This window comes from Coregonus clupeaformis, unplaced genomic scaffold (assembly GCF_020615455.1).
Source record: "Coregonus clupeaformis isolate EN_2021a unplaced genomic scaffold, ASM2061545v1 scaf2261, whole genome shotgun sequence".
In the NCBI taxonomy this organism is placed as follows: domain Eukaryota; kingdom Metazoa; phylum Chordata; class Actinopteri; order Salmoniformes; family Salmonidae; genus Coregonus; species Coregonus clupeaformis.
Genome location: NW_025535715.1, coordinates 45,919 through 72,753, shown reverse-complemented (window position 1 = coordinate 72,753; position 26,835 = coordinate 45,919). Strand labels below are relative to the sequence as shown.

General features: G+C 45.0%; 1 pseudogene; it reads right to left on the bottom strand.

The window, feature by feature from the left end:
- On the bottom strand, positions 1–16,842 carry LOC121543780 (annotated as a pseudogene).
- Between the last annotated feature and the right edge of the window lie 9,993 nt (positions 16,843–26,835).

The window sequence follows — 26,835 nt, the reverse complement described above, 5'->3', positions numbered from 1 at the left end:
CTCTGCATCTCTCTCTCTCTTGCCCCCTACCCTCTCTTTCTCTTCCTCCACCTCTCCCTCTGTGTCGCTGTTAACTGATCTTCGATCTGAGGGAGACCGTCCAGCAAAGACTAGTAGAAAATAAGATAATTTATTTTGAGATGCAAAACGTAGACTGACACCTATTTTAGTTCCTCCAGACAGCCTGTCAACAACCAGTTATGTTTATTTATAAAAAGTATTATTAGAAAGTGACAGTGAGCAAGAGAGAGGGAACAGAGAATGACACAATACAGAAGATAGTTTCTCTTGCCAGAATCTGGTGCCAAAATGAACGTGTTTTTTTTTGTGTGTGTGTGGTTCTTTTGGCTGAAGCAGTGCTGAGCTGAGGCCAGCCCAGTTTGAGCTCGGGCCCCTCTGTCCAATTCCCACCATCACATTCATTAACACATGGCCAAAGGACAATAACATCATTATCAGTGAAGGATTGGACACTTAACTCCCTACATTAGCCAAACTGCGCATGAAGACCCAGAAGATGGAAGAAATGCACAGTAAGCACTTTGAATTTGGGCAGGCCACAAATCTGATTTATATTGACATTTTAATCATTAAGGTGACACTCTTATCCATAGCCACAAAGTTAAAATGAACAGCAGTATTTAAAACAGTTTCACCATGTAGAATCACAAGTTCCGTTTTTGTAACACGGTGAGGTGACAAGCAACTCAAGTGACTGTCCAGTTTCCACATGGTAAGTCTGTACAGCCATGGTCCATTAAGATAGCGATGGTCCTCTTCTCCCACTCTCTTCTCACTCTCTCCTCAGAAGAAGTCCTTGGAGGCGGCCTCCACAAAGTTGGGTGCGGCCATGAGGATGGCGATGGTACAGATGATGTTGAACACACTGAACCCCACCAGACACAGACGGTCGATGACTGCCGCTGCAAACTGCCACTTCTCCGCCACACTCACCCTGCGGTCCTGCTCACGGAAATGATCGGCCAGGAACCGCACCTCCGCCAGCAGGGCCTGGAGCTGGGCCTCCACTACCCCAGCCTGGAAACACCCCGGTCTGGGCATGGCCCGTACCTGCTCCAGCCCCAGCCTCCACACAGCTGGAGCCTGAGGGGTCAGGGTCCAGAGATATTTGTGGAGGGGGGTTACCAGACATTGTGGAGGAGGGTGGGTGGTGGTGGAGGATGGGGGTATCAGAACCCCTTCCTCCTCCTCTTCCTCCTCTCCAGGTGAAAGCAGGGTCTGGTTCAGGAGGACTCTGGAAGCCCATGTAGGGCAGGTGACCATTGGGCTGAGGGTGGGGGGTGGAGGGGGGATTATGCTGAGGGTGGGGGGTGGAGGGGAGATTATGCTGAGGGTGGGGGGTGGAGGGGAGATTGGGGTTAGGGTGGATATTAGGCTGGGGGTTTGGATTATTGTTGGGATAGGACTGGAGTGTAGGATTGGACGGTGGGTGTGGTAGGGGCTGGCTGAGACTGGCCTGCAGAGAGGTGAGGCTCTGGGGGAGGGTGGAGGGGGCCGGGGTGGTGGTGGTGGTGGGAGGAGGAGCAGGTCTTGGTCTGGGGGTTCGAGGGGCTGTGGTGGGGTGTGAGCTCGCCCCACTCTCCTGGACGCTTCATCCTCAGAAACCAGGGAACCCACTGGAGTAGAACCAACTCAACCTGAGAGACACACACACACAGAGAGAGTAGGCAAGAGGACCCAGAGACCCACTGTGGCAGAAAAAAACTGAGATAGGGAGAGGACACACAGCTTAGACACACACACACACACACACACACACACAGTAAGTAGATAAGAGGAACCAGGGAATGTACTGCAGCAGAACCAACTGCATCTGAGAAAAAAGGACAGGACATACACAAGGTCCAGACAGTCACAGATATGAGAGGAACATACACAGACAGTCACAGATATGAGAGGAACACACACAGACAGTCACAGATATGAGAGGAACACACACAGACAGTCACAGACACACTTCAGGATCAATAGACAGACCTAGAGCCTTACCCATTGAGGCATGTCTCCACTGTTGGGGTCGTGGTGATGGTACTGAAGTACAACTACAGTCGCCACCACTGACATCCCTACGGTAACCATGGTGCTCACAAAATACTGACCTAGGATGGAGAGACAGTATTATACACACTGTAATGGAATAGACACTACCACTTCTACACTCCGTCCCCAGGGGGCAGCACCAACAGTGTCAAGACTGCGCTCTGCCAGGATAAGTCCACAAGTGCGAGCAATCAGATTTAATTTGCAATCTGTCACCAGAGGCCTCTCGACCTGCCAGTGTTTGGTGTTGTTTTGTGTTAGTTAACCTCTTTAGTTTAGGCATGCCTCTGTAGATTTATTTTTGTATAGATTTATTATTTCGGTCACCACTTTGAACAAATACTAATTTGCTTGGACTGGCTGACCAAGAGGTCATGATGGAGCTGGTCCTGGATCCTGGTAAGTTTGTTGTCTCCTGGGCACATGTACATACAACACAGTCCTCATAAGGTGCACTATGCAGAAATCGCTTCGCCATTTCCTTGTTGCTAAAATTCTAATAGCTCGCCTAATTTCAGTTTATGTGACAAAACTAGTAAGTATAGTGTAGAGAATCATTGAACCATCTATTTTCCATAACCAAAAAATATTGTATTTTCAGCTGTTTGAAGCTGGTGTACAAAACCAAAAGTAAAAGACATTACATTTACATTTACGTCATTTAGCAGACGCTCTTATCCAGAGCGACTTACAAAGAAACTATACTTAAAAACAGGAAACATAGAAATAGCGCTCATAGAACAGATCTACCGCTTCTTAGACTTGCTTTCAAAGAGAATTATAGATATATAACTCAAATTTCTATGTGAATTTTATCCAGTCGCCCAAAAAGTTACATATTATAGCCAGTGGTGGAAAAAGTACTCAATTGTCATAATTGAGTAAAAGTAAATATAACTTAATAGAAAATTACTCAAGTAAAAGTGAAAGTCACCCAGTAAAATACTGCTTGAGTAAAAGTCTAACAGTATTTTGTTTGAAATATACTTAAGTATTTAAAGTAAATGGAATTGCTCAAATGTACTTACAGTGCCTTGCAAAAGCATTCATCCCACTTGGCGTTTTTCCTATTTTGTTGTATTACAACCTGTAATTTAAATTGATTTTTATTTGGATTTCATGTAATAGACATACACTAAATAGTCCAAATTTGTGAAGTGAAATGAAAAAAATAACTTGTTTCAAGTAATTCTAAAACATAAATAACGGAAAAGTGGTGCGTGCATATGTATTCACCCCCTTTTCTATGAAGCCCCTAAATAAGATCTGGTGCAACCAATTACCGTCAGAAGTCACATAATTAGTTAAATAAAGTCCACGTGTGTGCAATCTAAGTGTCACATGATCTCAGTATATATACACCTGTTCTGAAAGGCCCCAGAGTCTGCAACACCACTAAGCAAGGGGCACCACCAAGCAAGCGGCACCATGAAGACCAAGGAGCTTTCCAAACAGGTCAGGGACAAAGTTGCTGAGAAGTACAGGGTTGGGTTATAAAAACATATCCGAAACTTTGAACATCCCACGGAGCACCATTAAATCCATTATTAAAAAATTTAAAGAATATGGCACCACAACAAACCTGCCAAGAGAGGGCCGCCCACCAAAACTCACGGACCAGGCAAGGAGGGCATTAATCAGAGAGGCCACAAAGAGACCAAAGATAACCCTGAAGGAGCTGCAAAGCTTAGAGATTGGAGTATTTGTCCATAGGACCACTTTAAGCCGTACACTTAAAGCCATTGCTTTAAGAAAAAATAAGCAAACACGTTTGGTGTTCGCCAAAAGGCATGTGGGAGACTCCCCAAACATATGGAAGAAGGTACTCCGGTCAGATGAGACTAAAATTGAGCTTTTTGGCATCAAGGAAAACGCTATGTCTGGCGCAAATCCAACACCTCTCATCACCCCGATGTTTTTCATCGGCAGGGACTGGGAAACTGGTCAGAATTGAAGGAATGATGGATGGCGCTAAATACAGGGAAATTCTTGAGGGAAACCTGTTTCAGTCTTCCAGAGATTTGAGACTGGGACGGAGGTTCACCTTCCAGCAGGTCAATGACCCTAAGCATACTGCTAAAGCAACACTCAAGTGGTTTAAGGGAAAACATTTAAATGTCTTGGAATGGCCTAGTCAAAGCCCGGACCTCAATCCAATTGAGAATCTGTGTCATGTTCGTTTAAGGACGGGTCAGACCAAGGCGCAGCGTGATATGCATACATGTTTATTTACCAATAAACACACAAACAAAACAACAAACCAAACGAAACGTGATGTCCAAAGGCTGAACACAAAACTAGCCTAAACACGGAACAAGATCCCACAACTAATGAGTGCCAATAGGCTGCCTAAGTATGATCCCCAATCAGATACAACGAGTGACAGCTGCCTCTGATTGGGAACCACACCGGCCAACATAGATCTACACATACTAGATCATACACATAGATATACACAACATAGAATATTCACACCCTGACTCAACATATAAGAGTCCCCTGAGTCAGGGCTTGACAGTACCCCGCCCCAAAGGTGCGGACTCCGACCGCACAACCTTTACATAACAGGGTAGAGGCCGGGTGGGCATTCCGCCTCGGAGGCGGATCCGGCTCCAGGCGTGACGACCACATACTCTCCGCCTCCCTATTGCGCCCCTAGTCTGGTCTGGACCTCAGCGCGCTGCCTCCCCTCTCCTTCCTCCCACGATACTCCAAGCCCTGTCTGGACCCTGGTGTGGGAGACCCCGAACCTGGAGAGGGGATGACGTCTGGGTCTGGACTGGAGCCGCTGACCGGAGCTGGACTAGACCCCGATGCGAGGAGCAGGAACGGACCGGGCCGGACTGGGGACACACACCACTGGTCTGGTGCGAGGAGCAGGAACGGGCCGGGCCGGACTGGGGACACACACCACTGTCTTGGTGCGAGGAGCAGGAACGGACCGGGCCGGACTGGGAACACGCACCACTGGCTTGGTGCGGGGAGCAGGCACGGGTCATACCGGGCTGGCGACACTCACCACTGGCTTGGTGTGGAGAGCGGGAACAGGCCGGGCCGGACTGTGGAGGCGGACTGGAGGTCTGGAGCGGAGAGCTGGCACAACCCGTCCTGGCTGGCTGCCCACTTTCGCACGACACGTGCGGGGCGCTGGCACAGAACGCACTGGGCTGTGCATGCGCACTGGCGATACAGTGTGTATCTCCGCATACCTAGGTTCCTTTATTAACCCCCGCTCCTTATGCTGCCTAACCAGCTCCTCTCTCCGTGCCCCTACTGCCTCCTTATCCCTACGAGCCTCCTGCAGTGCCTCCTCTTGAATGGATCTTTCCCGCTCTATTCTATCTATCAGCCCCCGTAATATGGTGGCCTCCTCTCTTACCCTGCAGATCCGATCCTTCTCTCTCTCTCGGCATTCCTCCTCCAGTGAGGACTCCTCCGGGAGCGCCCACGAGTTAGGGAACAGAAACTCATCGTCGTCGTCATCCTCCGACTCCTCAGTATAATACTGTTCCCACTCTTCTTCCCATGGTCATAGGGAATCAATCTGGAAACCCACCGGGTGCAGTGGTCGGGGCTCCTCTCTCTCGCTCCCCGACCACCCCTTTAGCCCCCCCAAAAATGTTTTATTGGGGCTGTCTCTCGGGCTTCTTCCTCGGCCGGCGCCTTCTGCGTTGCCGTTGCTCCTCTCTATACCGGGCCTCCACTGTCTCCTCCCAAGGACGGCGATCCATCCCAGCCTGAATCTCCTCCCATGTCCAGGATCCCTATCCGTCCAGGATCTCCTCCCATGTCCAGGCTGTCTGCTCCTGGGCACGCTGCTTGGTCCGTGTTTGGTGGGATCTTCTGTCACGTTTGTTTAAGGACGGGTCAGACCAAGGCGCAGCGTGATATGCATACATGTTTATTTACCAATAAACACACAAACAAAACAACAAAAAACGTGAAGTCCAAAGGCTGAACACAAAACTAGCCTAAACACGGAACAAGATCCCACAACTAACGAGTGCCAATAGGCTGCCTAAGTATCCCCAATCAGAGACAACGAGCGACAGCTGCCTCAGATTGGGAACCACACCGGCCAACATAGATCTACACATACTAGATCATACACATAGATATACACAACATAGAATATTCACACCCTGACTCAACATATAAGAGTCCCCTGAGTCAGGGCGTGACAATCTGTGGTATGACTTAATGATTGCTGTACACCTGTGGAACCCATCCAACTTGAAGGAGCTGGAGCAGTTTTGCCTTGAAGAATGGGCAAAAATCCCAGTGGCTAGATGTGCCAAGCTTATTTTTTCATTTTAAATATTATTATTTTTTCACCTTTATTTAACCAGGTAAGCCAGTTGAGAACAAGTTCTCATTTACAACTGTGACCTGGCCAAGATAAAGCAAAGCAGTGCGATAAAAACAACAACACAGAGTTACATATGTGGTAAAACAAAACATAAAGTCAAAAAATACAACAGAAAATATATATACACTGTGTGCAAATGTAGCAAGTTATGGAGGTAAGGCAATAAATAGGCCATAGTGCAAAATAATTACACCCCAGTATTAGTATCACTGGAATGATAGATGTGCAAGAGATGATGTGCAAATAGAGATACTGGGGTGCAAATGTGCAAAATAATTAACAATATGGGGATGAGGTAGTTGGGTGGGCTAATTATTATAGAGACATACCCCAAGAGACTTGCAGCTGTAATTGCTGCAAAGGGTGGCTCTACAAAGTATTGACTTGGGGGGGGGGGGGGAATAGTTATGCACGCTCAAGTTTTCTGTTTTTTTGTCTTATTTCTTGTTTGTTTCACAATAAAATATATTTTGCATCTTCGAAGTGGGTGGCATGTTGTGTAAATCTAATGATACAAACCCCCCCCAAAAAAATCCATTTTAATTCCAGGTTGTAAGGTAACAAAATGGGAAAAATGCCAAGGCGGGTGAAGACTTTCGCAAGCCACTGTAAGTATCAAAAGTAAAAGTAAAAGTATAAACTATTTCAAATTTCTTATTTTAAGCAAACAAGAGGGGACAATATTCTTGTTTTTTTTATTGACGGATCGCCAGGGGCACACTCCAACACTCAGACATAATTTACAAATGAAGCATTTGTGTTTAGTGAGTCCGCCAGATGTTCTCTTGATAAGTGTGTGAATCTGACCATTTTCCTGTCAAAAAGTAACGAGTACTTTTGGGTGTCAGGGAAAATGTATGGAGTAAAAAGTACATTATTTTCTTTGGGAAAGTAGTGAAGTAAAAGTAAAAGTTGGCAAAAATATAAATAGTAAAGTAAAGTACAGATACCCCAAAAAACTACTTAAGTATTACTTTAAAGTATTTTTACTTAAGTACTTTACACCACTGACTATAGCTTTAAATCAGGTTAAAGACCAGTTAACTAGGTTTAAGACCCCTAGACTTAGCGAGAGCAACAATATATGTATTGGCAGGCTAGTAAAACACAGACATACAGTCACTGACCTATCAGTGGAATGCAGTCTGAGGTAGCGGGCATAATCTCAGCCACCAGCAACATGAAGACAGTCAGAGAGAGAAGAATTGTAATGCCTGGAGAGAGGGGAATAGGATACATTTACGCTGGGAAATACAACAGTACATGTGGGTAGAACAAGTCTCCATCGCTCTGCCAACTCACCCCACCCATCCTTCTCTCCCTCCATCTCTGTCCCTCCCCACCACCCTTCTCTCCATCTCTGTCCCTCACCTCCCCTCCCCGTCCCCCTTCTCTCCCTCAATCTCTGTCCCTCTCCTTCGTCACAACCCCCTTCTCTCCTTCCATCTCTCTTCCTCCCCTCTGCTCTCTGTCTTTTCTAATCGTAAACATTTAATAGAGGTTTTCTTGAACGCTGCAGAATTACTGAAACAGATTCAGTAAATGAGAGCGGGCACGTACAGAGAAAAGAGAGGAGAGGAGAGAGAGTAGAGAAAGAGAGGGAGGGAGAGAGAGAGAGGGAGAGAGATATTTTACACTTTCCAGCGCCTCAGTCCTCCCCTTTTCACCTCCAACATCTCTCCTGTCTCCATCCCTGCTCCCTTTACCCTCTCCCTCCCCCTGTCCTTCACCTCTCCTCCTCCTCTCCCTCCCTCTCCTCCTCCCCCTCTCCTCACCTAGACCTATCTTCTCCCCCGATCGGGCTGGCAGTATGAACAACAGCAGTGTCAAAGAGGATATGAGAACACAAGGGACGAGGAGGTTGAGAGCGTAGAACAGAGTTCTCCGCCGTAGGGTCACAACAAAGGTCACGTCAGAGTAGGGCTCTGTACAGCACTCGTAAAATATCTCATGACGATCACCTGGTACACCTATAAGAGGGGGAGAGGAGGAAAGAGGGAGTGCGAGATTAGAAAATAAGACGGCGGAGAGAGAGATACAAGAGGGATGGAAAAGAAGAGAGGGAGGGTAAAGTGTGGAGGGACAAGCTGGGTCAGGTGGCAGACAGAGCTGTCTCACCCAGCAGGTCCCACTCTCCATTGGACATGTATCCTGACAGGTCAGCCTCCTTCATCTGGAGGTCCAGCAGCCAGCCGTCAAACGTCCACGAGCCAAACTTCAGCTCACAGCGTTGGATGTCAAAGGGAAACCAACGCACGTCCACATTACACGCACTGCTGAAAATACCTTGGACAGGGACAGTGGGGGATGGTGAGAGATATGGGGGGAGAGGGAGAGAGAGAAGGGAGAGGGGAAGAAAATAAAAGAGAGATTGAGAGAGAAGTGCATTACCGGTATGTCTATGTGAAACTATGAGTGAATATCCCTAAAATGAGAGAGGAAGGTCAGAGAGGAATAAAAAGAGAGAAAGAAAGGTTGATCTATAGACGTACCTGGAGGTAGGTACTCACAGAAGCCACTGGAGTTGACCAGCACATTTGTCTTAAAGGTGGCATCAAACTTATCATGGGCACTGAGAAGGGCAAAACAGAGATAGGTGTGTGTGTGTGTGTGTGTGTGTGTGTGTGTGTGTGTGTGTGTGTGTGTGTGTGTGTGTGTGTGTGTGTGTGTGTGTGTGTGTGTGTGTGTGTGTGTGTGTGTGTGTGTGTGTGTGTGTGTGTGTGTGTGTGTGTGTGTCAGACCCACCTGTTGTACAGTAGTATATCAGGTATCCAGACCTGGTCAGTAGTGAAGCGAAGGGTTTTCACTCCTGGGTATTCTGACTGGTTCCACTGAAGGTAGTGGTCAAACCATTGCTATATAAATCCAGTCAATCAGTCAATCAATTATTAAGGTTACAAGGAGCAACACACATGTGCACACACACACACAAGCATGGACACACATGCATGGACACGCACAGACATGCTCACCATCTGAAGCCAGGCATTAGTGGTGAGGATCTGGTTTTTCGCATCCTGTAATAAGATGAAGACAGTTAAATTAGTGTGTGTGTGTGTGTGTGTGTGTGTGTGTGTGTGTGTGTGTGTGTGTGTGTGTGTGTGTGTGTGTGTGTGTGTGTGTGTGTGTGTGTGTGTGTGTGTGTGTGTGTGTGTGTGTGTAAGAGAACATGGGAGCGTACCACATCCATGACTTGTAAGAGAGTGTAGGAGAATCGGACAGTGAGTGGTAGAGAGTCGTTGGCCACAGGTCTCTCCATACGGTTATAGTCCCTCAGTAGCTCCCTCAATAGATTACGCTGGTGGGGACCCTGCTCAGAGACTGAGAGAGGGGGAGGGAGAGAGAGAAGGAGGGGGATAAGGAGTGGAAAGGAGGGAAATGGATGAGGAGGAGGGAGGAGAGCGGGAGAGAGAGAGTGCAATGACGAGAGGGAAAGAATAGGAAGACAGTGGATCAGAGGAGACAAAATAGACAGTTACAAAGAGACAGCTACATTCCAGAAGACAGAAGGAAAAATGAGAGAGAGAAATATATAGAAAAAGGAGGAGAGTGAAAGAGATATGATTGCACTGATAGAGGAAGAATATCTAAAACAGGGGGAAGAGATGAGCTGTAGGAGAAGAAAATATTAATAGAGAAGGGTGTGAGAGATTAAAACATGATGAGAAAAAATACATCAAAAAAAGAAGAGATCATCTGAATGAAACGGTTTCAAATGGTTTTGAACGAAGCTGCTTTGTAAACAAGTACATAGATTTATAGATGACTGGAAGAGGCAGGGGGCGGGGAAGTGAAGAGAGGGTGAAAGAGGAGAATCAAGAGGAGAGAGTGTGAAGAGAGGATGAAAGAGGATAATCAAGATGATAGAGAGTGACGAGAGGGAGAAAGCGTATTTTCTGTGGCTGTTAAAACGTCTGATCTATTCCTGGAAATAGTGACACATTAAACACTAACACACTCCACTCAGACAGACAAAAAGACAGACAGACAGACAGACAGACAGACAGACAGACAGACAGACAGGAGGACCAGAAACCACACTTCTAGCAGCTCCATCGTGGACTGACTTCCCTCATTTCGGTTTCACAACTGTATCAGACTTCATGTATCTGTGCAGTTGATTAAATTCTGTAGCAATGTCTAACGAGTGAATGTAGGCCCACATACAGTACAGTATATACAGTACCAGTCAAAAGTTTGGACACCTACTCATTCAAGGGTTTTTCTTTATTTTTACTATTTTCTACATCGTAGAATAATAGTGAAGACATCAAAACTATGAAATAACACATATGGAATCATGTAGTAACCAAAAATATTGTTAAACAAATCAAAATATATTTTATATTTGAGATTCTTCTAAGTAGCCACCTTTTGCCTTGATGACAGCTTTGCACACTCTTGGCATTCTCTTAAACAGCTTCACCTGGAATGCTTTTCCAACAGTCTTGAAGGAGTTCCCACATATGCTGAGCACTTATTGGCTGCTTTTCCTTAACTCTGCAGTCCAACTCATCCCAAACCATCTCAATAGGGTTGAGGTCAGGTGATTGTGGAGGCCAGGTCATCTGATGCAACACTCCATCACTCTCCTTCTTGGTGAAATAGCCCTTACACAGGCTTGAGGTGTGTTGGGTCATTGTCCTGTTGAAAAACAAATTATAGTCCCACTAAGCGCAAACCAGATGGGATGGCGTATTGCTGCAGAATGCTGTGGTAGCCATGCTAGTTAAGTGTGCCTTGAATTCTACATACAGTCGTATGAAAAAGTTTGGGCACCCTCTGAGGCTGCATAATAATTTACTCTGTCGTCACAGAAAATGATCACAGTGGCATGCCATTCATTTTCTAATAAAAGTTGAGTACTGGGGTATTGTCCAGACAAATATTTATTGTGTAGCAATATTAAGTTGTATGAAATTAAATCAGATGTGAAAAATAGGCTATGCAAGAATTTGGGCACCCTTGTCATTCTGTTGATTTGAATACCTGTAACTACTTAGCACTGATTAATTGGAACACACAATTGGTTTGGTGAGCTCATTAAGCCTTGAACTTCATAGACAAGTGCATCCAATCATAAGAAAAGGTATTTAAGGTGGCCAATTGCAAGTTGTTGTTCTCTTTGACTCTCCTCTGAAGAGTGGCAACATGGGGGCCTCAAAACAACTCTCAAATGACCTGAAAACAAAGATTGTTCAACATTATGGTTTAGGGGAAGGCTACAAAAAGCTATCGCAGAGATGTAAGCTGTCCGTGTCCACTGTGAGGAACATAGTGAGGAAATGGAAGACCACAGGCACAGTTAAGGCCAGAAGTGGCAGGCCAAGTAAGATATCTGTCACGATCGTTACAGGAAGAGACGGACCAAGGCGCAGCGTGATAAGCGTACATTTTATTTCGTACACAACACACGAACAAAACGATACGTGAAGTCCTGAGGTTACACAACACAAACCTTTACGGAACAAGATCCCACAAACTAACTGGTGCCAACAGGCTGCCTAAGTATGGTCCCCAATCAGAGACAACGAGCTACAGCTGCCTCTGATTGGGAACCACCCTGGCCAACATAGAACTAAACGATCTAGAACAAAAAACATAGAAAACTAAACATAGAAAATCCACACCCTGGCTCAACATTTAAGAGTCCCCAGAGCCAGGGCGTGACAATATCGGAGAGGCATGGTGAGAACGGTCAAAAACAGCCCACAGACCACCTCCAAAGACCTACAACATCATCTTGCTGCAGATGGTGTCACTGTGCATCGTTCAACAATTCAGCGCACTTTGCACAAGGAGAAGCTGTACGGGAGAGTGATGCGGAAGAAGCCTTTTCTGCACACATGCCACAAACAGAGTCGCTTGAGGTATGCAAACGCACATTTGGACAAGCCAGCTTCATTTTGGAATAAGGTGCTGTGGACTGATGAAACAAATATTGAGTTATTTGGTCATAACAAGAGGCGTTATGCATGGCGGCAAAAGAACACAGCGTTCCAAGAAAAACACTTGCTACCCACAGTAAAATTTGGTGGGGGTTCCATCATGCTGTGGGGCTGTGTGGCCAGTGCCGATACTGGGAATCTTGTTAAAGTTGAGGGTCGCATGGATTCCACTCAATATCAGCAGATTCTTGAGAATAATGTTGAAGAATCAGTCACAAAGTTGAAATTACGCCGTGGCTGAATATTTCAACAAGACAACGACCCAAAACACTGCTCAAAATCTACCCGGGCATTTATGCAGAGGAACAAGTACAATGTTCTGGAATGGCCATCCCAGTCCCCAGACCTGAATATCATTGAGAATCTGTGGGATGATTTGAAGCGGGCTGTCCATGCTCGGCAACCATCAAACCTAACTGAACTGGAGATGTTTCGTAAGGAGGAATGGTCCAAAATACCTTCATCCAGACACTCATTAGAGGCTATAGGAAGCGTCTAGAGGCTGTTATTTTAGCAAAAGGAGGCTCTACTAAATATTGATGTGATTTTTCTGTTGGGGTGCCCAAATTTATGCACCTGTCTAATTTCGTTTCGATGCATATTGCAAATTTTCTGTTAATCCAATAAACCTAATTTCACTACTGAAATATTACTGTGTCCATCAGTTATTTGATAGATCAAAATCAAATTGCTGATCCAAACACCCAATTATTTATAAATGGAAATCATGGAAATTGTCAGGGGTGCCCAAACTTTTTCATACGACTGTAAATCACTGACTGTCACTAGCAAAGCACCCCCACACCATCACTCCTCCTCCATGCTTCACGGTGGGAACAACACATGCGGAGATCATCCGTTCACCTACTCTGCGTCTCACAAAGACACGGCAATTGGAACCAAGAATCTCAAATTTGGACTCATCAGACCAGACAGATTTCCACCGGTCTAATGTCCATTACTCGTGTTTCTTGGCCCAAGCAAGTCTCTTCTTATTATTGTTGTCCTTTAGTAGTGGTTTCTTTGCAGCATTTTGACCATGAAGGCCTGATTCACGCAGTCTCCTCTGAACAGTTGATGTTGAGATGTATCTGTTACTTGAACTCTGTGAAGCATTTATTTGGGCTGCAATCTGAGGTGCAGTTAACTCTAATGAACTTATCCTCTGCAGCAGAGGTAATGCTGGGTCTTCCTTTCCTGTGGCGGTCCTCATGAGAGCCAGTTTCATCATAGCGCTTGATGGTTTTTGCGACTGCACTTGAAGAAACTTTCAAAGTTCTTGAAATGTTCCATATTGACTGACCTTCATGTCTTAAAGTAATGATAGACTGTCATTTCTCTTGGCTTATTTCAGCTGTTTTTGCCATAATATGAACTTGGTCTTTTACCAAATAGGGCTATCTTCTGTATACCACCCCTACCTTGTCACAACACAACTGATTGGCTCAACTTTGAAGAATCTCAAATATAAAATATATTCTGATTTGTTTAACACTTTTTTGGTTACTACATGATTCCATATGTGTTATTTCATAGTTTTGATATCCTCACTATTATTCTACAATGTAAAAAATAGTAAAAAATAAAGAAAAACCCTGGAATGACTTTTGACTGGTACTGTATAACTAACTGTATGTTGTGTTTATGTAATATGATATTATGCACCACAATCAGACCCGTCGCCAGGGTCTGACCTCAGTCTTAAGGGGGGCATATGAAATGCATGGGAGGGCAGGGCACAATTGTTATTAGCCTACAGTACATATATTTAATAATAAATTCCCTCAAGTGGGGGGGCACAAGTATTTTTAGGGGCGGGCCCGGCCATAGCGACGGGTGTGACCACAATGCTTATAAATTGCCCACTGAGGTATTCATGTGTTGTGTTTTGTTGTATTGTATTGCAATGTATTGTATTGTATTGTATTACTCTGGTGAATATCACCCCACAGATAGATAGTTCCAGATGTTACCATACGGCCAATTCCAAGGTAAGAGAATGATGCTGAGAGTCCGATTGTAAAAGTATTGCCAAACAAAAACCATTCATTGCAAAGTTAAACAAGCTATACAACTCTATGCACAAGGGCTACTTTTAACAATTTCCACAGAAAATTTGACAAAAACACATTTACTCAAAGAACAGTGCAGATGTACATTTGGTAAGATAATGATGGTAAAATCTTCCCTCAATTCTTTATGTGACAAAGTTTTCCAAAAACTCTGTTAAATATCCACTCTTAATTACAATTCGAAGATGTTTGCAGAAAGAATGGGGTGTCCGCTATGATATGACACTTTGAGTTTGAAAAAATCTATTTTGGTTATTGAACTATATATAGTAAGGGAAGTGGATTAACACCCCGGTAACAGAATGATGGCAACATATTGAAATCATGGGTCCCTGATTTGTACAGAAATCCATAGTTATGAAAGTCATTCTCTTCATGGTGACATATCCTGAATAGGTACACAAAGGTAGAAAACATGTATACATCACAGGAGTAACATCGCAAGACTTCCGGTGGGAATGCTTGCGAAACAGACCAAGCAGACCAGGCCGGAGTTTGGGATTTGAGAAGTCAATGAGATTAGTGCCTTTGATTTGACGGCCAGCACGTGCGTCGTTCGGAGCGAGACGACCGTTAGACCTGACGTTTCAGTGCATGAGTTTAGCTAGCCAATGTCGCCATGGCATCGCCTACAAGCGTAATCTGGGATTTTTATTGGAGAAGAAGTTTTGGCCTATCTTCATAATGTACTGTCTTTTTTAATATCCTCCTTTGCATGTCTGGGTATTATTCTACACACTGACTATTATTCTAATGAGCTCTACCCCCAAACGAGGCCAAATCTCTACCAATCATAGAGGTCTACTATGTTTCCCAACTGTGGACATCACAGTCCAGCAGTAAAGCACAGTACAGCACAGTAGAGTAGAGTAGAATTGGAAATGAGTTTTTCTTGCATATTTGAGACACCCTCGCAGCGTGGGGTCACGGACAGGGTCTGCCATTATCAACAACGACCCTGGAGCAATTAGTTGTTTAGTGCCTTGCTCAAGGGCACATCGACAGATTTTTCACCTTGTTGCCTCTGGGGATTCAAACAAGCAACCTTTCGGTTACTGGCCCAAAGTAGAGTTCTGTACAGTACAGTACAGCACAGCACAGTATAGTACAGTAGAGTTCAGTACAGTATAGTTCATTAAATTACAGAACAGTACAATACAGTAAATTATACTGTACTCTAGTGTGCTCTACTGTATCTTACTAAACTCTACTCTACTGTACAGTACAGTATTGTACTGTGCTGTGTTTACCAACCCATACTCTACTCTACTCTACTCTACTTTTCTTTACAGTACTGTGCTCGACTGTGCTGTACCGTCCAAACTTGTGAAACAGATGTCTATGATTGGTTCGGATTTGGACTGACCAAATTTCAACTACTTTTCAACGTCCATGTCCAGTGTGGGTCGGTGCTCAGTGGGTGAGGGGGATGGTTACAGTAAATAGAGGGAGCAGGGGTTGTCCAGACTATTTTCACACTCTTGCTTTGAACACCACGCGACAGAAAGAGAAAGAAAACTGTTATGAGCTGTATATAACAGTATGCCAGTGGAAGGGAGGACAGTAGCAGGTGACCCAACTGTGGTTTGTGACTACTATGATTTCCGACTGTGGCCAATTCAGTTGCAGTCCTTTTATTACATATATTTTTAGTCATTCTGTTACCGATTTGGTAACGGAATGACACGTTTTAATCACTTCATAAATCATAAAACAAATTGTTATGTACCTTTACTTGTTACTTCTGTCATCCTCATCCTCATCCTCCTTCCTCATGAGGAGAGAAATTAGAAAATATCTTAAAGATATGTGGATTTTTTGTAACAAAATGACAAGACACTAGGCAATATTGCTTAAACGTACAGAAGGCAAATAATTTCTGCCAAACTAAATACAGTGTATAAATACTGATATTAGTCGGCAGGGGCATTCACTTCAACATTATTGGGTTTTCATGTATTTCTGATACCTTTTCAGACTTTTTCTCCTAGATGTTTTCTATGACCCGTTTTCCATCTGTTTGACCAGACATCACATCCTTTGCTTATTCAATTTTTAGGATGGAAAATGGTAGAAAAATGTATATATGCCTTAACCTCTCAAAAATATTGACTATTAGCTTTTGACGTGCTCCCTCATTATGAACTTTACATGTTAGAGCTCATGGGGCATGGAAATGCCCATATCAATAAACAGTCACAAGATGTTAGCCATCTAAGATACTGCTGCTGGTGCAGAGATGAATGAATCAACCAATAATGGATTAAAACAGACAGGAGGGTTTGATTTTACAACTGTGATGAACAACATCCTAACCTGTAAGCTCTGTGATCGTTCCTCTCTGTTGTCTCTCTTTATTCCTGCTCCTCTTCTCTCCTCCCTCTCTGTTCATTTCCCTCTCCTCTCTTCTCTCTCTTCTATACAGCTGGAACTGTACGGTTGAGTTATCTCATATATCAATGGCCTTGCACCCAAACATACAAGCTGTGTGTCCCTGTCTATACAAAGTTGTGTAAATTCACTGTCACTGCAGTGCCACTATACATACAGTGATCTCTCTCTCACACACACACACACACACACAGATACATGCAGTACACACACACACTGTACGTACACGTACAGACACACACCTGCAGACACACATACCCAACAAACACACACAACAAACACACACACAAACACACACAGAGAGAGAGAGAGAAAATGAAAGTCCCTCACCTTGGAGCAGAGCTGAGAGTCCAAACAGACAGATAGCCACAGACTGCCTCATGTTGCACTACTGAACATAGAGAGCAGAGAAAGAGAAAGGGAACAACAGAGAAGGAGAAAGAGAGGCAGGGTAGAGTGGAATAGAGAGGGAGGGAGGACACGTCAGGAGCAAGTCAAGCAGCAACAGAGGGAGGGAGGGAGAAGAGGAGGAGGAGGGGGAGAGGGGGGGGAGAGAGAGAAACAAGGAGTGTGGGGCAGGGAGGGAGGTTGAGATGGTAGAGAGGAAGAGAAGCTGGCAGCAATACAGGGAGAGGGGAAGAGAGGGAGGAAAGGAATGAGCAGTTCTGATGAAAACGGAGAGGTTGAGACAGACAGAGGCAGAATCACCCCAATATCCAATACATTCCCAATACACTACTCATCTCTCTCTACCCCCACCCACCCCTTAACCTCGCTCTCTGCTCAGAAAGACTTTCTCCCTGTCTTTCCCCTCTTCTCATTTTCTCTGTCTCTATTCCCTTCTCTCTCCCTCCCCCTCCCCTATTTCTCCTCTCCTCTTCTCTCTCCCTTCCCCCTCCCCTATTTCTCCTCTCCTCTTCTCTCTCCCTCCCCCTCCCCTATTTCTCCTCTTCTCTCTCCCTCCCCCTCCCCTATTTCTCCTCTTCTCTCTCCCTCCCCCTCCCCTATTTCTCCTCTTCTTCAGTCTCCAGTGAGAGGGGGAGCAATGAAATGTGGCTAGAATGAGTGGGGAAAGGGGGATTCAAAAAGTAACATATAGAAAATAGTTAGTGAAGAACAGTGGGGAAAGAGAGAGAGACAGAAACTGATGCAGCGATATTGAACACTGCTCTGATGAGGGTTGGCACAGCCACACATAAGAATTTCTAATTACTGTAAGGAAGTGACATTTTGAAAGTAAGCAGTGTACCGTACTGTAGCTTCTACTTTAGAATCTCATTATACACTCCAACACACCTGCAACAGACTCAGTTTGTGAATGCATAAGTAAACCTGTATCAAAAACGCATCCAGATATAGTTATATCATGAACAAGCACCAAACAACAACTGGATTGCCCATTACCAATCCCCCAGTAGGCATGTGCCTAGGGGTAGAGTTTGGGTTTGTTTTGAAAATTGGCATTTGTTTGTATACTTGACTGAAAGACGTATGATAATATGATGCACTGACTGTAGCCTACTGGACATTACAGTGACGTCTTTCAGTTTGATTCGCTGTGACTTTGAGCAGGAAAGAGCAGGACAGAGGACTCAATGGAGTGGTGCTGACACCTACTGGAGGATGTAATGAGTGCAATTTGCAGGAAACAGTTTGAACATGGATCCAGTCTGATCCATTGGTTGGTGGATTGTATAGCAGCCTATAGCTCTATGAGTTGGTGAGCGTACAGGCACTGCAGAAGGCTGTGCTGCTGTAACCAGGTATGTGGATCTGCTTCCACTGCCTCTGTTTATGTTTGTTTTAAATAGTTAGTTAAATAGTTCACTAGTGTTCATTACAATATACAGTCGTGGTCAAAAGTTTTGAGAATGACACAAATATTAATTTTCACAAAGTCTGCTGCCTCAGTTTTTATGATGGCAATTTGCATATACTCCAGAATGTTATGAAGAGTGATCAGATTAATTGCAATTAATTGCAAAGTCCCTCTTTGCCATGAAATATGAACTTAATCCCCAAAAACATTTCCACTGCATTTCAGCCCCTGCCACAAAAGGACCAGCTGACATCATGTCAGTGATTCTCTCGTTAACACAGGTGAGAGTGTTGACGGGGACAAGGCTGGAGATCACTCTGTCATGCTGATGATTAGAATAAACTTAGACAGCTATGGAAACTTATGCAAAGGTACAGGGATTGGACTGTTGAGGACTGGGGTAGTCATTTTCTCTGATGAATCCCCTTTCCGATTGTTTGGGGCATCCGGAAAAAAGCTTGTCCGGAGAAGACAAGGTGAGTGCTACCATCAGTCCTGTGTCATGCCAACAGTAAAGCATCCTGAGACCATTCATGTGTGGGGTTGCTTCTCAGCCAAGGGAGTGGGCTCACTCACAATTTTGCCAAAGAACACAGCCATGAATAAAGAATGGTACCAACACATCCTCCGAGAGCAACTTCTCCCAACCATCCAAGAACAGTTTGGTGACGAACAATGCCTTTTCCAGCATGATGGAGCACCTTGCCATAAGGCAAACGTGATAACTAAGTGGCTCGGGGAACAAAACATCGAAATGTTGGGTCCATGGCCAGGAAACTCCTCAGACCTTAATCCCATTGAGAACTTGTGGTCAATCCTCAAGAGGCAGGTGGACAAACAAAAACCCACAAATTCTGACATACTCCAAGCATTGATTATGCAAGAATGGGCTGCCATCAGTCAGGATGTGGCCCAGAAGTTAATTGACAGCATGCCAGGGCGGATTGCAGAGGTCTTGAAAAAGAAGGGTCAACACTACAAAAATGGACTCTTTGCATACTAATTGTCAATAAAAGCCATTGACACTTATGGAATGCTTGTAATTATACTTCAGTATACCATAGTAACATCTGACAAAAATATCTAAAAACACTGAAGCAGCCAACTTTGTGAAGACCAATACTTGTGTTATTCTCAAAACTTTTTACCACGACTGTACATAACTAATATGATGTTTCATTGTGAGAGATGCGGGGTACCCCTGCCTAAGGGGGATGCACACTCTGCTTGCATGACCTGTCTTGGTTTAGATCACGCACGGAGAGCGGTTAGAGAACCCAATAGTTGTTTGGCCTGCGCCGCCTTTGGAGAATGTATTTGCTTAGCACGCCGGGAGGGGATGAGGGCCACAGTACAGTCCTCCCCATCTGATGACCGTATTCCCCCCTCTGGGGTGATGCGTCTTCGCGGCAGCTCACTTTGGCCGCTTTGGGCACCCCCTCCTCCAAACTCAGTATGGCTGAGGAGTTGATCCGCCTGCGGGAGGAAGTGGACGCTTTACGGGGGGATGATGACGGCGACGACTCTCTATCCACGCTGGAGACGAGATGGAGTTGGGTGACAGTGCTTCAGTGTTCCGAGCACATTAGGGATCGACCCAGTCCAAGCACAGCTACGGAGGCACCCCCAGTGGTGACGGAAGAAACACAGGAGCTTTTAGCGAGAGTGGCTACCGCTCTTGATATCAAGCTGGAAGAAGCACCATCTGAGCAGCTCCTTGTCCCCTGGCACTCCAACAGTTCCTGCCCTACTTGGAGGGGAAGCATGTCCTGGTCAGATCAGACAACACCACGGTAGTGGCATATATCAATCACCAGGGGGGACTGAGATCTCGGCACCTCCACGAAATTGCTCGGGAGCTCTTACTGTGGGCTCAGACCCGCTTAGCGCCACTGCGGGCAGTGCATATCCCCGGGGTCTTGAACCGGGCAGCAGACATGCTTTCGAGAAATGGCCCGATGTAGGGGACTGGAGTCTACACCCTCAGGTGGTGTTACAGCTGTGGGAAAGGTCGGGAGAGCGCAGGTGCACCTGTTTTGCATCTCAGGAGAACACTCATTGTCCCAGCTGGTTCTCGATATCGGACCCTCCAGGCCCTCTGGGTTTGGATGCCCTCGCTCACGACACTTTATGCGTTCCCACCATTTCCCCTGATCACAGCTACGCAAGACAGGGTCAGTTTGAAGGGCCACCGACTGCTCCTGATAGCCACATACTGGCTGAGACGACCATGGTTCAGCCTCCTGTTGTCCCTCCTCTCTGGGACCCCATGGCAGCTGCCGCTGAGACCCGACCTTCTCTCTCAGGCTCGGGGGACGCTCTGGCATCCGGACCCACGCCGCCTCCAGCTTTGGGCTTAGCCCCTGAGAGGCGTAAATGGGCAAGTCTAGGCATTCAGGACAATGTGGTGAACACGTTGCAGAACACCAGGGCTTCCTCCACCAACGCGTCATATAAAATGCGGTGGGGCATATTCTGTTCATGGTGTGAGGGTCATAATGTGTTGCCCCCGAGTCGTGTGATATACAAACGGTTTTACACTTTTTACAATCACTGCTTGATTCGGGCCGAGCGGCATCTACTTTGAGAGTGTATTTGGCCGCAATTTCGGCGTGCCATGACGATGGCTTGGAGGGACCCACGAGTGGCCACCCATTGTTCTCCAAGTTTATGAAAGGAGTTGGACGTCTGAGTCCAGCGAAGGCCCGTTCGGTGCCAAACTGGGACCTTGACGTGGTGCTGTCAGCACTTCCTAGGCCACCCTTGGAGTCCCTGGGGTTAGCGTCTTTGAAGCACCTATCCATGAAGGTGGCATTCCTGTTGGCCATTACCTCCACTAAGAGGGTTATTGAACTTCATGCTCTTTCAGTGAGCGCTGAATGTTTCCGAATGTGTGCAGACAACGGGAGTGTTACCATCCGGCCTAACCGCTCTTTCTTGCCGAATGTCCTGTCTGACAGACATGTGAACCGGCCATTACATTTGTCCGCATACGCAACTCCCATGGCTGTGAGTGGGCTGGGTTTTTCCCCAAGTGTGCTGTGCCTGGTGAGGGCACTAAGACACTTACGTTACACAGACTAAGACAATACGACAGTCGGATCAGCTGTTTGTGTGTTGTGGTCAGAGAGTTCTGGGGAAGAGCCTATCGAAAACAGAAACTCTCACATTGGATTGTGGACACTATTACTACAGCATATCAGCTGCCCAGCCGGCCTTTGCCGTCTGCTGTGGTGGCACATTCTACTAGAGGGGTAGCTACATCGTGGGCCCTGCTCCAAGGAGTTCCCCTCAATGTTGCTGCCGCCAACCAGGTCGGGATGGTCGTGTTGGGTGTTGCCTCCACTTCCCTGGAGCAACCATGACTGCCCTGAGCTCAGTCCTATGGGATTTTGCTCTTGTCTGGCCATGCCTAGTTCACCGATTAATCTGGTATTGTGACACCATATTGGAGTGATCCAATATAGTGCTACATAACGAAGGTTGCGTATGTAACGACAGTTATGTGAGCTATTGGATCACTCCAATCCTCTTGTCTGTGATTTATGGCGCCTCGAAAAGGAAACAAGATGGGAGTAGTGCGGCGGCAGCTATTTAAGGGGGTCAGCCACAGCACTACCCGGAACAAGGGACTAATCTGAAATTCTTACTCGGAATGTATCCGGCCGAGCGGAAGGATACCATATTGCTCACATAACCGTGGTTACATACGTAACCTTCGTTATTGTCAGTCTATGGTTTTGATTTGATTTATTTCATTCATGCTCGCAATCGACACGACTGAATTATGCAGAATGCACAGTTAAAAAACAGAAGTTACTACATTCAATTAAAAAGGTACAAGCTAACAATAAATTACAGTTTAAAAGTCACATTTGGTTATTAAAAGGTCTGATAGCAGTGGCTATGGCCAATTTTTCAGTCTATTTGTCCTTGCATTGATGCTGGACTCTGCCAGTGCTGTCTCTCCCTGTAGGAGATCCTGTAGAGGGTGGTCAGTTTGGGGCATGTCAGTGACCAATCTTACTGCTGCTTGCTCTCTGTCTATGGTGTTGGTATGTATTCAGGGATGGAAATTAAGCTAGCCCGTGGCTAGTACTTTTCAGAACAGGCTAGTAGAAAATGTGCCAAACTTGCACGCCGGCTAGTGCAATCTATGCCTTTTCTATTATCACATAGCACAGATTTTGGACCTGGGCTGGTAAAAATTGCTGTCTACTAGCTCGGCTGACCAGTGCCCAGATCCTTACATTCCATCCCTGTGTGTATTGATATGTCTATGGTTTTGTTTTAACTGTGTGTCTGGTTCAGTTGCTGCGCTGGTCCATGTGTGTCTGGAGAAGCTGCAGTGCTTAGAACAACCTGCAGGGGTCTCCCTCTCACTGAGAAACACTAGATCAGTTCCTCTAGAACAGGGCTGGCCAGTATTCTAACAGAGGGCAGGTGTGGGTGCAGGAGTTTGCTCCAGCCAAGCAGTAACACACCTGATTCAATATCCTCTGGTGGATGTTATCATTGGATGTTGAGGCAACACCACACCGTTTTTAAATACAGTGTAAACCTACAGTGGGGTTTTCCTTTATCTGTGACATTGAATTGTCATTACAGTTTTTTCAATTGTTTACACGCGATTTTGAAAACAGAGTTCTTTTTGTCAAAATATAATCACAATTATCCAAACATCAATTAGCAAAATTCCTAGATTGTTTGCAAAATGACACACTTCAGTCAAAACATACACACTTCAGTCAAAACATATACACATATTTGTGAAAATGCTATTTGTTTTCATTTAACCAACACAGTCATCAATGATCATACACTATTGCAGCCAGTTTTACACTGCTGTGATAAATAAAAAACACATTTGTAAAAAAAAAAAAAAAAAGATTTTTGGCCAGACATTCTTACTGTATGTGAGAGATAATTTAGGTGACAAAAAATAGTGAGAAACTCACAACATTATTCATGATTTGTTTTGAGATATAAGGAGAATGTAGACAAATACTGTAGGCCTACTATAACCTTACCAAGCACTGCACAACACTTGATGCTGCAGACTGAATATTTCAAGTATTTATTTCAATACTTACAGTATTTCTTACCATAATCAGTTACAGTAATCAACCAACAATGATATCAATTACTGTAAACAAATAAAATCCGTAGACAAATAAAAATTACTGCATGAATTACAGTACATACACTTTGACTCTGAAGAAAAGTACAAGTAAACAGAAATGAAAGAAAACTACTGTAAAAGCAACAAGAATACTGTAACTATCCGTCTCTCCGTCTGGCTGGATCAGGCCATAACATTTCATCCACATCACAGGCTATGTCTTCATTGGCAAGGCACCGTTGGAAGAATCGCCTTGTGTGACGAATCCACCCCTGCACTGAAGCTGCTTCAATAAGATCACATGCCTGTTCCATGGCCTGAATGAGGGGCAAACGGTCATAAGGCCGCAGGTCATATACCTTCCACCGCCACGCTGAAAAAAAATATTCTATAGGATTCAGGAAGGGGGAGTATGGGCGAAGGTATAAAACTTCAAAATCAGGGTGATCATGGAACCAGTTCTGGACTAGAGCAGCCCGATGAAATGAGACATTGTCCCAAACGACAATGTACCGCATCTGGTCCACTTGGTGTAATGCTGTGACAATCTCATGCAATCGGTCAAGAAATGCAAGTATCAGATTTGCATTATAGGGTCCCAGATTTGCATGGTGGTGGAGGACCCCATTTTGTGTGATAGCAGCGCAAAGGGTGATGTTACCCCCTCGCTGCCCTGGCACATTGGTGATTGCCCTGTGCCCAATTACATTTCTCCCTCTTCTTCTTGTTTTTGCAAGGTTAAATCCAGCCTCATCCACATATATAAATTCATGTTGAATTTCAGCAGCATCCATTTGCAAGACTCTCTGAAACACATTAAAGAAAATAGGATGCTATTCAATATCTATAGCACAGTATTTTTTTTGTGACAGAATATTATGAGCAGTGCATGATACCACACCATAGTCAGATGAACAATGCATACCTCCACATACTCATTGCGCAGATGTTTCACTCTCTCTGAATTTCTGTTAAATGGTACCCGATACAGTTGCTTCATGTATATTAGATTTTTCTTTAGGATTCGACCTAATGTTGACAGATGTTATTGAAAATATTGTCATCATTGATGATATTGGCTTGGATTTCTCGTAGCCTGATACAATTATTGGCCAAAACCATGTTCACAATGGCGGCCTCTTGTGCACGACTAAACATAGGGCCCCTTCCACCTTGGTGTCCTCGACCCTCAATCCTATGTAAAAACAAAATAAGATAAAAATAAATAAATATATATATATATATATATATATATATATATGCAGCCTACTGTCAAATGTCACAGTAAACAATATTGATTATACAAGCTTCAGTTTCAATGTATACTGTGTGGTTAGCTTACCTGTTTTCTCGATGAAATGTCCGAATTACTGACGCAACAGTATTTCTGCTGAGATTTGGTTGAACTCTTTGTCCAGCTTCCATCAGTGTCAGTCCATGGTTGATAACATGGTCAATAAGTGTTGCACGGATTTCTCGAGTCAAATTTGGTCCACGTCTTCTTTGTTCAGGTTCTATCAACTCTTCAAGTCCTTCTCTACCTCTTCCTCTACCTAGGTGTCTTCCTCTACCTCCTTCTCTTCCTCTACCTTCTTCTCCTCTACCTATGCCTCTTCCTCTACCTCCTTCTCCTCTTCCTCTACCGCCTTCATCTCCTCTTTGAGCTCCCCCTCTCATTCTCACTCTTCTTCTTCTTCTAACTCCTTCCATTTTTGTTGAAGACAGGTGAACTCACCTGCTGCCTTTTATAGCACATCTGAGTGCTGCGTTTTCAAATTAGCACATGTGTGCTTCCACACCTGGTAGATGTGTTTATCCAATTCGTTCATTAGTGTGGTAATTGGCAATCCGGTGCTTTGTAATTACAAGGAAGTAACCTCACGATCCTTATCTGTGTCTAAGGTGTGAAAATGTGTGTAGAGTTTTACAAATCACTGTGTGTAATGTTTTGCAAAAAGGGTGAGGCGGACATTGTGTGTAATGTTGTGCAAATCTGTAGAGGTGTTTTGCTCATTGGAGTACAATTTTGCTAATTGTGTGGAAATTTTAATTTTAGTGTGTAAACAATCGTAAAAAACTGTAAATGATTGAATTGGGAATTGAATCTCCAACAGGCTTAGTTCTGATGTCTGTTTACTCAATGGATCATCCTGCCTCACTCCCATAGGCTGCTTCACTTGTCAATCATGTTTCTGCTATCTTGACCTTTAATCTGCGATATCTCTCTCACACACTCTTTCTCCATCTCTCTCGCATCTTAAATCAGAATGGACATATTACAGCCCCCAGCTGCTCTCTCTCTCTCTCTCTCTCTCTCTCTCTCTCTCTCTCTCTCTCTCTCTCTCTCTCTCTCTCTCTCTCTCTCTCTCTCTCTCTCTCTCTCTCTCTCTCTCTCCTCGCTCTCTCTCTCTCTCTCTCTCTCTCTTTCTTTCTCTCTCTCTCTCTCTCTCTCTCTCTCTCTCTCTTTCTTCTCTCTCTCTCTCTCTCTCTCTCTCTCTCTCTCTCTCTCTCTCTCTCTCTCTCTCTCTCTCTCTCTCTCTCTCTCTCTCTCTCTCTCTCTCTCTCTCTCTCTCTCTCTCTCTCTCGCTCCCAATCCCTCTAATGAGAGTGGTAAGACAATTATCCATTGGACAGTCAGATGGTGGCTCCTTATTGACCGAAGATTCAGTTGATATGTCTTCGGATTTGTATGTAAACATTTGAGAGCACATCTGTGTGTGTCTCTCCCATTACTTTACAGTGAAACTGTTTAGTACTGCCGTCAGAGAGAGAACTAGCCGCCAATCACCCGCCTCCAGTAATGTCCAATCAGTTAAACCCTGTGTCTCTACCTTTAGCGTTGTCAGCACTTTTCTCTACCCCCCCTTCCTTATCTCTCTCTGCATATCACCCCTCCTCCCCTCTCTCTATCTCACTCTCTCTCTGTGAATATCTCTCTTTCTCTTTCCGCATTTCTCTCTGCCTCTCTCTCTGTCTCTGCATCTCACTCTCTCTTTCTCTTCCTGTACCTCTCCCTCTGCGTTAACTACTCTTCGATCGGAGAGAGACCGTCC